Source organism: Hippoglossus hippoglossus, chromosome 9 (assembly GCF_009819705.1).
Source record: "Hippoglossus hippoglossus isolate fHipHip1 chromosome 9, fHipHip1.pri, whole genome shotgun sequence".
Taxonomy (NCBI): domain Eukaryota; kingdom Metazoa; phylum Chordata; class Actinopteri; order Pleuronectiformes; family Pleuronectidae; genus Hippoglossus; species Hippoglossus hippoglossus.
This window is the reverse complement of record NC_047159.1, coordinates 28,650,429-28,663,545: the sequence shown is the minus strand read 5'-3', so window position 1 is coordinate 28,663,545 and position 13,117 is coordinate 28,650,429.

Here is a 13,117-nt window from a genome sequence, read left to right as displayed (position 1 = left end):
ATTTTATTTGCTGTCATGACAAAAAAAGTGAACCTGTTGTTTGGATGTTAGGATTAATTGTTTGTGCTGTAAAGATAAAATATTAAAATATAAATAATTTTCAAAACAAGCTTGTTAGCCAACATGACAGAATATGTTTCTAATGATGACACAAAAAAAATATTTAAAAATCGTATTATCCTCTCTGTCTACCACAGTGTACAGTGACAGTCACGGGTTAAGTATTGTTCTGGTCTAGTACTTTCCTCATTTATCAGGATAAATATTTCAATCAACAACATTGCTCCACTGTCATGGTTGTGCTCACAAATATTTATATTGAGTTCAGAATAGCTGCATCACAAAAGATTGCATTGTTTTTTTGAAAAGATCTTCTGCAATGCTCAGTCAGATTCACTTCAATGCAAAAATACGAGCAATGTTTGTTCACAGAATAATACAGAAGCACAAATGTGATGTGATGTTGGTGGGAAAATGTGGCAGAAATTAATCAAGAAAGTCCATGTGTGGCATTGAGTAGAGAGTAAAGCAGTGCAGCCCTGTTGGCAGCATTTTATCATAAATAGATAAGGTGACAGCAGGACAGACAAAAAAATAAGTATTTTTGGTAGGAAGTAGTCATTATTCACACATTGGTTTATATTGTGAAAAGAATCCTGATGTCTTCATCTTCCTATTTCTGCTTTCATAAGGATATCTAACTTTTTTATTGTGAAAGGAACTGGTCACGAGTTTTAACATTTTATTTAGTCTGTTAAAGCATTTATTTGCAGATTTTATTTATTATGTTTTATATGTGATCCTGCTAATGTTGCATTCAGCTCTACCCTTTTCAAGTCTTCTTGAATGCAGATACCTCTTCAATCTACCTGTATATAGTCATAGTAAAATACAAATACAAGATATACCTCATGAATTTCATTTATTTATATTGTACAGCCACTTGAAATCAATGTTTTACTTCAACAGATCACTGGATTTTTTTCTTTTTCATTATGGTTGTCATTATACCAAAGAAGGGAATATTTTATACACATCTACCTCATTTGTTATAGACTGTGCCAAAGAACATGACCACAATCTTAATTGCAGGTGTATTCATGGTGTTTCATATCCATGATTTTGTGAATACAAATGCTTTTCAGTCAGAAAAAAATAGTATGATATACTAGAGAATTAAACATGTTCAAAGTGCTTTTTATGTAGGGTGCTCTGCCGATGCAACAAAACAGCCTTTTGTGGGACACAGTAGTGATGCTTTTCAAAACAAAGCCAATCTGCATGAAAACATAAACATGGAGAGGAAGACCATCAAAGGTTAAATGGTTGTCCTGTCAGCTGTGGTATCTGAGGGTGACAATGTCAGTGTCAGTTTTAGAGCCGGAGATTTAAAAGGACACATATAATGCTCATATGCTTTTTCATCATTTTAATTAGGGTCAATACTTGAATAGGTTTACATGCTGTTATGTTCAGAAAATGTAATACTTTCCTGATACTGGCCCACTCTGTGGTGAATAATCAACTGCTTTCGGCATGTGTAGAAAATGTTGACCTCCATTCTCTCTTTATGCGGCTTTGTAAGGGGGCATCCAAGATTAGCTGCTAGCTGTGTAATGCAAATGTGGGGATTTGTGATGTAATGTGACAAGATTCAAGATTCAAGATTAAAGACCTTATTTATCATGTGCACAACAATTACATACAGCAGTCGCTGGCAATGAAATGCTTGGGTCACAGGCTCCCTTTGAGCCATGCTAAAAAATATTACACAAGCAAAAAAGTAAAAAATTTAATATAAAAAAAAATATATATATATACATTAAAATAAAACTAAAGTATTAAATTAAATATAATAAAGTATACACCTATATATACATTTTTAAACCAAAATAAAGTATGTTACTACTGAGTAGAGTGAATTAATTAACGAGTATCATCCGTACTACTGTCAAGGCATATCGGGAGCTGCATCTTTATAACACATTAGAGGAAAGAAAAATAGAAAAAGCATAATATGTTTCCTTTAAGTTTTGATTTTTGAAACATCGGGCCTAAATGTCCACTTGCACAAAACATGTCAAAAAGCGGTTTGATATTAATTTACTGAGCACATTCGTCCTCCACAAGGGAAGAAATGTTTTGATGACCTTTTGCCATCCAGAACAAACATTTGTAGATCCACAATTGATAAAGATCTAAGAATAGTGTGCTTTTTCAGAGTGACTGTCCTCCTTACTGTGGAGAATCTTACATTCAGACTGGACACAGTTCACTCAATTATTGCTGTTTTGTGATGACAGTGTAATGTTCCAGGCTGATTGTGGGTGATAAAAATAACAATACATTTTGTGACTGTAGATAGTGATGTTGAAGCACAATCATGCAGCAGAGGACAATTGTCAGCCAATAAGATGAGCTGACCCCTCTGTTGTCAGTTGAGTTGTTAAAGGTGGTTGTGCTTTATAATTCTCATTTGTACTTGAAATGTGTTCTTTAGCATTTGAGCATTATTGCAGGGAGATAAAGCAGAGGTCCACAAAAAAACAATCATGTACACATTTGTTGCTGTATCCTTGAATCAATGTCAATGTTATTGGACTTGAATATTTCTCCATGCACCTGGAGTATATAGACCTCCCCAAACTGGAGAATCTGAATTATTGTTTCAGCCATGGTGGTGTTCAAATTGTCCTGGCAGAGCTCAGGTTTCCGCGGACATCAGATAACTTTTTAATATTCTGTCAGAGACACAAACTTTTGGTGCCTGTCACCAGCTGAATATAAAACTAAAGATTAAACTTTATTTATTAGACATCATTAAGATTATGTATAACTTATAAAAAAAAGTTATCTGAATTCTGCTACATTGTCAACATTAACAAGTTGGACTGAAGGATCATGAGACTCTTGAGTTTCAATTTAATTCAATTTATTGAATATGTATAGAGCCAACTTACAATACTATAGGGAAACCATACAGTCCCTTCAATGAGCAAACATTTGTTAACATTGATGACAGTAAGAAACTTCCAACAGAATAAGATTCAGGGGGCCTCAGCTGGTTGGGTTTCTGTGTTGAAGAACACTGAGGAGATCATAAAGATGACAGAAGATATAAATGCATTCAGAGGCTGCTTTTCCCACTTAAGACCTCAAGCATACTTGACAAGTGTCACACTGCAAACCAGGAGCATTGTCTTGGGTCCAGTCACCTAATTTCTTTGTATATATATAAATACATGTGGCCTATAAGACTATGTATCACAGTCCTAGTCCTGGACTCTGAACATTGAAAATTCTCATTGAAATCTGTTTTAATATATATATATATATATAGCTGTTTTGGTCAGCCCTGTAAACACAGTACTGGCACAAAATACTCCTCATGATTGTCCTACAACCTCCCTCCTGTATATATTGCTGGGTAATGCCAATTGCTGAAAACTTCGGATGACATGACTGTAAGGCTGCAGCATAGATTCACATTCTTCCCACCAAACAGTTTTTGAAGCTGCAGAGCAGACAGCAAAGAGAAAGTTACAGCTCTGCATGAATACAAAAAAAGATTGACTTATGTAATCAAATAACATGTTTTCTTTGTATTTTATCTATTCTATGCTGGTAGCTTTTAGACACATTGTTTTTATTAGCTCTGTATGAAGCTTTGAATGTTTCTTTTATTTCCCTTTTGGATGAATCCAGTGCATTATGGGAATGCTGGATTGTGGTGCTCAGGGGTTAAAATATACAAAAAAATAGGTGATTTTCCTGTTTTGCCTTTTGACTTGTAGTGGATTTAGAAATAAAATCATGCTTTTAACTTCCGTGAAATGCTTTCTTTGTCATTCTTGTTTTTTCATTATACTGTCCATAATAACACATCAATCTGAGTAGTTCTAAAATGTTCCTCTCATTAGGCAATTTAAATCAGAGCAGCAGCTTACACCATACATCATTTCAGCAGATCAAACTAGGTTTAGGTTAGGAAGACTGGTATTTATTAAACCTAGCAACTTCTGAATATTAGTTACGAAAATGGCCACAATGTACCAGACGAAGCAGCACTGTTTTTAGATGCTGAGGAGAGTGGAATGAAAAATTTCCTTGTGCACAGTTTGGTGTTAGCAAAAATTATATTCTGCTCCCCTTTAGCACCAGACCCGATTTCCCACTGCCCACCCTTTCAGGATTTAGTTTGAAACCTTTGCCATTTAGCTTTGGGAAGATTTGGCCTTTGGAGACATTTGCTTATGTGCATCTCAAATCCGGCATCCTCTCTATCTGAAATTGATGTTTTACGTAAATGCTTAAGGTAATCCACCCATGTTCTCACCTTATTTTTTGGATGGGTTTACTTTGAAACAAATATCCCAAGTACCTTGGGATATTTGGGCTTGGTTAAAATTATATTTTCTAAAATGTAGCATCTTTGAAAAAGGGACCAGAGGGAAACTGAAAACTCCAAATGAAAACGATTGAGCTGATGCAGTTTGGTTGAGTGCAGCATTAAGCAGGTAAATGGGATAAAGATTGGTTAATTAAGGCTGAGAATCCTCATGTAATTAGGAGCAGCAAAGATTAGCGTCCATCGATGGAGTGACAAGGATTTGCAAGTAATAGACTTATTATTGGGGCTGGCTGAATGTTACTCTATTCTTCTGAATAAACAAAAACAAATTAGGAGAAGTCGTCCAATAATGGGTTATCTTGTCAGGAGCTGACAGAAATCCATGCCCCTATAACACATTGTTAATTTTATGCACCACTGACAAGCACAGTGCTAATCAATAACATATATAAAATGAGGTGAAGCATCAATCTGCAGTGAAGGTGTTGGATTGGAGCCATGAGCACACAGATGGAAAAATGTCAGCAGTGTTTTTGGAGAAATTTACTGGCTATTAGCCCCCAGTATAATGAAGCCTTCGTACAGTGTGTTCCGTACAGACAGCCTGACACAGCACGAGGGCACCAATGAGAGGCTGTTGTCCTGCGTATTCCTCTCTTCAGCTTTTACAGGTCAGACCTGTTCATGACAGGACTAACAGTCACATTATATAAGGTGTTAGTTAGGAAAGGTGCCAAGCATGAGGATAACACATTTTTTTCTGTCAAATCTGTTGTAATTTGTTTTGAACAAATAATGAACACTTAAAAGCATATACCTTTAAATCCCTGTATTATTTATAGTTCCTTATCCACAAGTTCCCAGTTGCAAGTTATATATACCTGTATCACACAGGTGTTCAGTATATACACAGTATATACAATGATGGAACAAAAGTGTGAGAATAAGACATACAGTAGTTCATACCGAGATGAAAGAAAGCTGAAAAGCTGAAAGAAGAAAAAGATAACAGTTCAAGTAAACAGGAAGTGTGAAGTTTTATTCTTTTATTCTATAGGGGTGTGTGTGTGTGTGTGTGTGTGTGTGTGTGTGTAAAAGGTAAAGGAATGCTGTTAGAACACATCAAGCAACCTAAAAATAATTGTGTTGTGTCGTATAATTCAGTGACTATTGTGACGAACTGAATGCAGTGTTTAGCAAATACCAGCAAATTGTATGATGGGAAATTCTGTGAAGAAGGTATTGGTCTTTCTTTCTAAATAATGCAACCTGGGGAGAAGAAAATAGAATACATTCTTTCTTATCACTCTGTTTCAACATAGTTCAAAAAGTTGGTAAAGTAGCAGTGTATTTTCACATTAAAGAAACACTTCACTAGCAGCTGTAACAATATACTGACTTGAGTTGCTCCACAACATTTCAACAAAGCCACAGTTCATGAACATGTTTGAGAAGCCCCAGCCAGCTCTATTTGTCAGATCAGGTTTCCTTCATCTGTTGGTGAGCTGCTGAAGGTGGAGTGTTAAGTCTCAGATTTACTTCAATCACTTCAAAGGCAACCTGATATAATATGATGTGAAGCATCAATCTGTAGTGAAGGTGTTGGATGGCACAGACAGAAAAAACATAATGAAGCCTGTGTAGTGTGTTACATACAGATATATTGTTGCTGTATGTATATTTTATATGTATATATGTATGAATACATATGTTGTTTGTCTCTTACCAGGATTACTCAAAAACAACTGAACTGATTATCACAATTCCCCCCTGGGATCAATAAAGTATTTTTGATTCTGATTTCTGATTCTGATCTTGAATCTTGGTGGAAGGGTTGGGTATGGGTCAAGGAAAAATGATTTACTTTTTGAGTGGATTAGATGAAGGGGATATCCGGGATTATTTCTTTTTTACTTTCTTTGACATTGCAAGATGTAGGGTGTTTTGTAAAGAAATAATACAGTGGACATGATATAAATAATAAGGCATATTTAGGGTAATGATTTCTGAATGCAATTGAATGAACTTCAATCAGAGTGGCATAGTAAAATTAAAAATTGTTTGAAAATAAATTGTTCATGTAACATAAATAGGATTGAAACCACTCTTAGTTCTCTTAATATTTCTTAGTTCAACAGTTTAGGAATGAGAAATTGACTTTTATTACTTTAGAGAATTCCTGTCTAAAATGTAAATGGTAAAACATTGTGTGTTTTTGATTGAGGTCATTAACAATTAATACAGTGTAAGAAAACCAACAAAATATTTTTTCTCTTGAACACAGCAATATATTTAATGATTTATTTACTATATTACAAAGCATAATAGGAGCTCTCAACAAGGCACGTTTGGTGATTGTAAGAGGACAAGCAGAGCTACTGATTAAAGAGCTCAGACTTGTGTGCACCTGGCAGTGTATCCGCTGGACTGATATGGAACATTTAATATGTAAATATGCTAAAACACTCAGAGCGGCAACATGGCCCTGATAATGACAAATGTTCTTTTCAGCATACACAGCTGTCGGTCTGCTTTGCCTGAAAAATAAATGGAGACAGAGCCTGGTAATGATCACTGCTTGTCCACAACACAACAATAGACACAATGAGTCAAACATTGCTCTTTTTCAGTACTCTGTCTCTCTGCCTGTCAACAGTCTCTCTGCTGAGTCTGTGGTTTAGTGTAGACTAAAACACTCGACAGGTACTAACATGTACAGTCATTTGTTTTATGGGACCAGTGTAATTAACTCATATCAGTCAAACTGTGATTGGCGTTTAAGAAGAGCAGAAGTGTTATGCTGACCTCTTCTGGTTGGAAATTGCATGTCCTGCAGTAAACATCAGTGCAATAAGATGGAAATTTCAAACTCTGGATGTGCGCAAAAACAAGATTTAAGCTGGTATTTGATGCAGCTATGATTGATACTTCAAAACAACAAATGACAATGTAAAAACAATGTGACCATATGTAAGGTTCTGATGAACCTGTAGCGATTCAGCTGAATCTGCACCTCCCCTCAGCCTTACATAGCTTTGTAATGAGATTCAGCATATTTTTTAAATGCACAGACCACAAATTTACTGTTCCGCATCATTCTAACTGCTCTCATTGCACCATTGGCCTCATTTTGGACCACAACAGCAGCTATTTTCAAAGAAAGGCTGTAAAAAGCCACTGTCAACTACCTTCTTGGCAGAAATGCCGTCAGAAGGCAGTGACAGACAATCTCAAGCAATTTAAAAATAATAGTGTTTCTATCATACAACAATGTAAAGAATTCATGAAGAATTTATTTTGCGTTGTTTGTATCAGTAAATTGTCTCAATCAGAGAAACTACTATCACTGCATGTCTCCTCAGAATGGGAAAATCATCTGGATGTACCCTTTTGCTTCACTCACAGCCTATATTGCAGATAAAAGGTCCTTGATGTGCTGCAACTTCCTTATGCTGAACAATGATAATTCAAAAAGTTTCGATTTTTGGACCAAAATCACACAGGAATGCTTTAAATGAGTCCTTAGCGTCCCAGGGTCTACAGTGCACCCATGAGGCCAGAAACCTGGGAGTAGTCTTTGATTCAGACCTGAATTTCTCGAAACATTTTAGCAATATCATCAAATCAGCTATTAGTCAAATTAGGAGTATTGCCAACATTTTATAATTTTCTCACATTCAGTGATGCAGAAACTGTTATTAATGCTTTTGCCTCCAGCCATCTAGATTACTGTAACTCATTATTTGTAGGACTCTCTATCAACCGTCTCCAACAAAATACCGCACCCAGAGTTCTTACAAAAACTCGAAAGTATGAACACATCGCCCCAATGTCTGGTTTGTTAAATCAATCCCCAGCACGTAAAATTTCACCAGGGGGGCTTTGTGATTTTACAAATACCTGTTATCGTTTCAATTTTCCAAAGAACTCTACTTCAAATCAATTTCAATTTAATTAAATGAGGATTCTTAAGTGTAATATGTTGCCATATTATCACCAGTAGAAGTGGAGTGTAATGTTCGTCTCTAAATTGGAAAAAATAATTCCTTCGGGTGATGAGCGGATGAATCAAGCGTGCGTACAGATATGGATGTCGTTGTAAGAGCCGATCCGCGCATCTCTATGTTCTCATGGTAAGATGTTAAACTGAGGGTGGTAGAGCTTTTTCTGTAAGGGCTCAACAAAATATATTCTTCCATGGGAATCAGACAAGCAACCTTGTTGTCCTCTTTTCCTGCATTTAATTGCACCTGCAAAGGACAATATAAAAACATAAATATCCTTCCGGTATTTTTTTGTCTGCACATCAGCTCCCTCAGCAATGTGGATCCCATTGTGTGTATAACAACACATACAAATACATTAATCCGATATTACAGTCTATACTTAGCTTTTAATACATTGCTAACTGTAGCCAAGAGCTATTCAAATTGACAATGAAACATTTTATACTTATCTATAACAATAAAATGTTTCCAAAAATTTTTTTAAACCATGTACAAAAGAATGAACAGTGACACCTACTGGTCAGAATATAATGCATGGAGTGGGGTAACTAAACAGAAACATACAAAACTAAAACATTGGACAAAGTATAAGATACCTGCAAAGGACAAATATAAAAACATAAATATCCTTCCGGTATTTTCTGGTCTGAAAATCAGCTCCTAAACATATACAAATACTAAAATGTATACAAAGAAATAGATGCCTTATAGTTTAAAACACTATGTTAGTTACAGGGAACATGGCAGAAAGCCATGATAAAAATCGCGCGAAAAGTTTCATGAAAACGTCTATAAAACTTAAATTAGCAATCAAAACTCTAAAAAACAACATGGGTAACGTAGCAGTAATATCAGTAAACAATATGCATTAAGAATTACAACATAAACAATACATTTTCTAAAAACAATAAAGGACTGTCACAACACTTTTCACACGACTTTCCCTCACCCCCGGAAGTTACAAACATAGAGGAAGTTACACAGGAGCAATGGGCAACTTAATGTTCCCACGAATAATATAAACAAAAAAGACACTAAATGAAAATAACTCAGAGATCAAATTCACAAATACTCAACAGAGTTGTAAAATGATAATTCACAAATGTCAATTGGAAATAATAAGTGCATTTTTCAACTCCATTACACCTAGATTTCTTATGTCTTTGTGTATGTAATTTTGCAGTTTCTATGTTTGTAAAGCACTTTGTAAACTTGTTTTTGAAAAGTGCTATATAAATAAAAGGTACCATTATCTCTGACTAGTTGCACTTACCATACCATGCTTGCAAAGACAATAATTTCAAACTCAGCAGGGATCTCACAAAAAACATCACTGGCCATCTGCTGTACTTTACAGCAATTTTACTTTGTCTTGCTCTAGCAGATCTACAGAAGTAACAAGACTCCATCACAAATTCTCCTCCTAAATGAGGATTCAACATCCTACTACTTACTATTCATCATGTCAAGCTGATTGTTTCCAGCTTGGATGTAAATGGTCTGTATCTATTGGTTTTCTAGTCTTGATGACCACTCAAAGCTCTTTACTGTTGAGTTCTTGCCAATCAACATTTCACATACATCTATGTGCAGGACTTTCTCTATTACACATCAATCAAACACTGTCCGCATAGCCGTAAGGAGCAATTTGGGGTTCAGTATCTTTCCCAAGGACACTTTGGCATATGGAATGGTAGAGGCTGCCAACTTCTATTTAGAGGATGACCAGCTCTACTCTGTGTGATGTGACTGCATTGCTGCAAATTAGACACACTGGTTGGTCTTTTACTTTACAAAATAAACATATTGCTTGTTCTGTCATGACTCTGCCATCAATCAAGAGTTTTCTACTGATTGTATTTCTCCCTCATCTTTGTGTGAATGTGTATGTGTTGAGCCTCCACACCTGGTCTCAATCATCTCATCCCCTGTAGTTCAGGATTCCAGCTACAGTGTTGCTATGCTATCTGACTCTCAAATGGGTTTTTTTCTTGCAGTATCTGTAGTATATCTCTCGTGTTACCTGTGAACCAGCCAACAGTTTGTCTCCTTGCTCCAAGGATCTCCACGCCAGCTACAATCTCCCTCCTCTAGCTCACCAGCCACTCTGTCCCCGCCACGCCATGTCCATCAGCCATCCTCTGATGCTCCACACCTGCCTGCCTCCTTGCTCTGCCATTGGCTTCTTGAACCTGAATTATAAAATAAATTCAACACTGACTTTTGCCTCTGTGTCTGCCTCTTGATCTGCCAAAGCATGTCCATAAAATAATATTAAAATAAAAATGTATTTTATAAAAATGTTCCCTCATATATTCTCTTTCTGAATGAGGTTTTGGGTTTTAAGCTTTAGCTTGCTTAGCACAAAACCCATGCCTGCTTAACATAGTCTGTCAGAATGTGTCTTCTGAACTATTGAGAGTCGTCATGAATCCTGCTGTCTGGGGACTTTTAATGCTATAAATTGAATGACTAAGCAACTAATTATTACAAAGGCCTATTTTATTCTTTTGTATTCCTTTGATTTTATTTTCGAAATGTTTCCATAATTTCACAATTGTTGGTCTCATGTTATTTTAGTGTCTAAATAGACCTGCTGTCTGTGGACTTTGGAACGACTCAGTCCATGGTCTAGTTAAATTACACAATGTTTGGTGCCTAAGAGTCTCTTGCTTTGCTTATTTTTAAAATTTTTATAATCTCCAAGTCATTTCTTATTTTTGTGACTATCATGATACAACATACACTGCACTCTGTGGCCTGAAAGGTGCACAACACCTCATACTGAAAATACTTAATACATATAGAAGTATATGGTAAATAGCTGGAGAAAATAACACTTGAACTTCAGTCAAAGCTTACATGAGGTTTTAGCTGCCCAAGTTAGGATAAGGTACACTAAATAACATCCTTTCAGTAATACAGTAGTAATGTTCAAAAATATTTAATGTACTGAATGATAAAATGTCATAAGAGCAGGCTGGCTACTTACTGCACATGTAGATGACCTACTGTAGTTAAAAAAGGGCACAGGGAATGTGAAGGAAAAACGCAATGCATCAAGGGCATTACACACAAGTAGAATATAAATAGCCTATATAATAATATAACTAGGAATGTTCACAAGCCTGGTGTCACAGTGAGAAAGATCCTCCTGCAGAGCCGGAGAGTCCTAACGTTTCAGAAGTACACCTGCGCGAACCTCACAACCAATGTTTCAGATGTACGCATGTGCGAGTCATAGAACCGTGATTAGATCTAAGCATGCACCACTAGTTTGACTAGGAGCTAGGAGACTAGGAGAACCCATATATATATATATATATATACTGTATATATATATATATATATTTACAAATAACATAAACCAATATTATATGAAAGGGCACTTTATTATTATACTTTGTTGTATGTATGTATATGTTGTGGAGTTTTTGACAGCCCCTGTATACAGTGGGTGACAAATTAAAAGTAAAACCATCTGGAACGGTGTGTGGCTTCGCGCATGCATCTCAAATGGTGTGGGCAGGAACTCTGCGGCTCTACAGGTCGTTGATGTTGGTCACAGTTCTGCTCCATTAAGCTCTTCTTTTCTCACTCACCCCCTCTTTTCCTCACGCAGCCGGTCAGCACCTGTTCCTGATCAGTAATCAAGCCACTATTTAAGCACCGATCACACATACTCCAGATTGCCAGATTGCCTTTCTACCTGCAAGACTCTCCAGCATTTATCCTCAGACTGATTCTCTGTTGCACACGACCTAGGATGGTTTATTCAGCGTCTGTCGACGGTCTGTTTTACGATGATTAAATTATGGCCTTTTTGAACGGAGTTGGGTAGTTTTGGCGAGCGTCACAAAACAGACTCGGGCAAGTTAGTAGGTAGATTTACTAGATTTACTAGAGCAACGTGGCATTTTAATTGCCCAGGACAGCTGCCTGTTTACCTAGAAATTCCCTAAAATCTTTATCAATTGTTTACCTACATTAATTAAGAAGTGGTAATGTTATTTAATGTAATCATTAAGTGTTACCAATATTTTAACCCAGCCATGATCATGAATGACTATTTCAGTGAAGTGGAGGAATTTAGTAGATCTATTAAAAAGCGGTTAAGGAAAGAAAGTGGAACATTAGAGGTTCTTGCGTCACAATCTGGGGTTTGAAAATTGAAGGGCAATGAAAATTCCAATGTTAATAACATGTCTATCATAAGAAACTCAAGTTCATGTTTATGGGTCCTGTTTGTTCCTGTGTTATTTGGGCCTGTTAATGTATAACCCCAGAAGTCTGAGCCAGAGCCAGAGAGCCGACAGACTCCCTCAGACCCTCCAGGAGCTGCCTGTGACATCACGCAGGAAAAAGAAAAAAGAAAGCCTGCTCCGTGCCTTTTTCCCGTGCGCCATTGTAACTAAGAAAACCTCTCCAAGTTGTTCCACATAACTCGGTTTTACTTTCGGTTTCAATTTGAGTGTTTTCAAGACCTAGGCCACACGTCTTTCACTTGCCAATCAACTAAACAGACAACCAATTGGACACACAGTCAGCTGCGCAAAGTCAGCTGTTTTTCCCTGCAGAAGGTCCAGAGACTTCGTCAAGGGGAACGGACCGAGTTCCCTCATCCTGTCGACTTCGCTGTTTCCCCACTGCTGCCACTGAGGAAACCAGCCCACCGCCGCCATTCCCAGGATGAAATACCGGCCCTGGCCTGTTTTCGGCCATGGACCTTGACCACTGCGCAATCCGATTGCTACGGAGC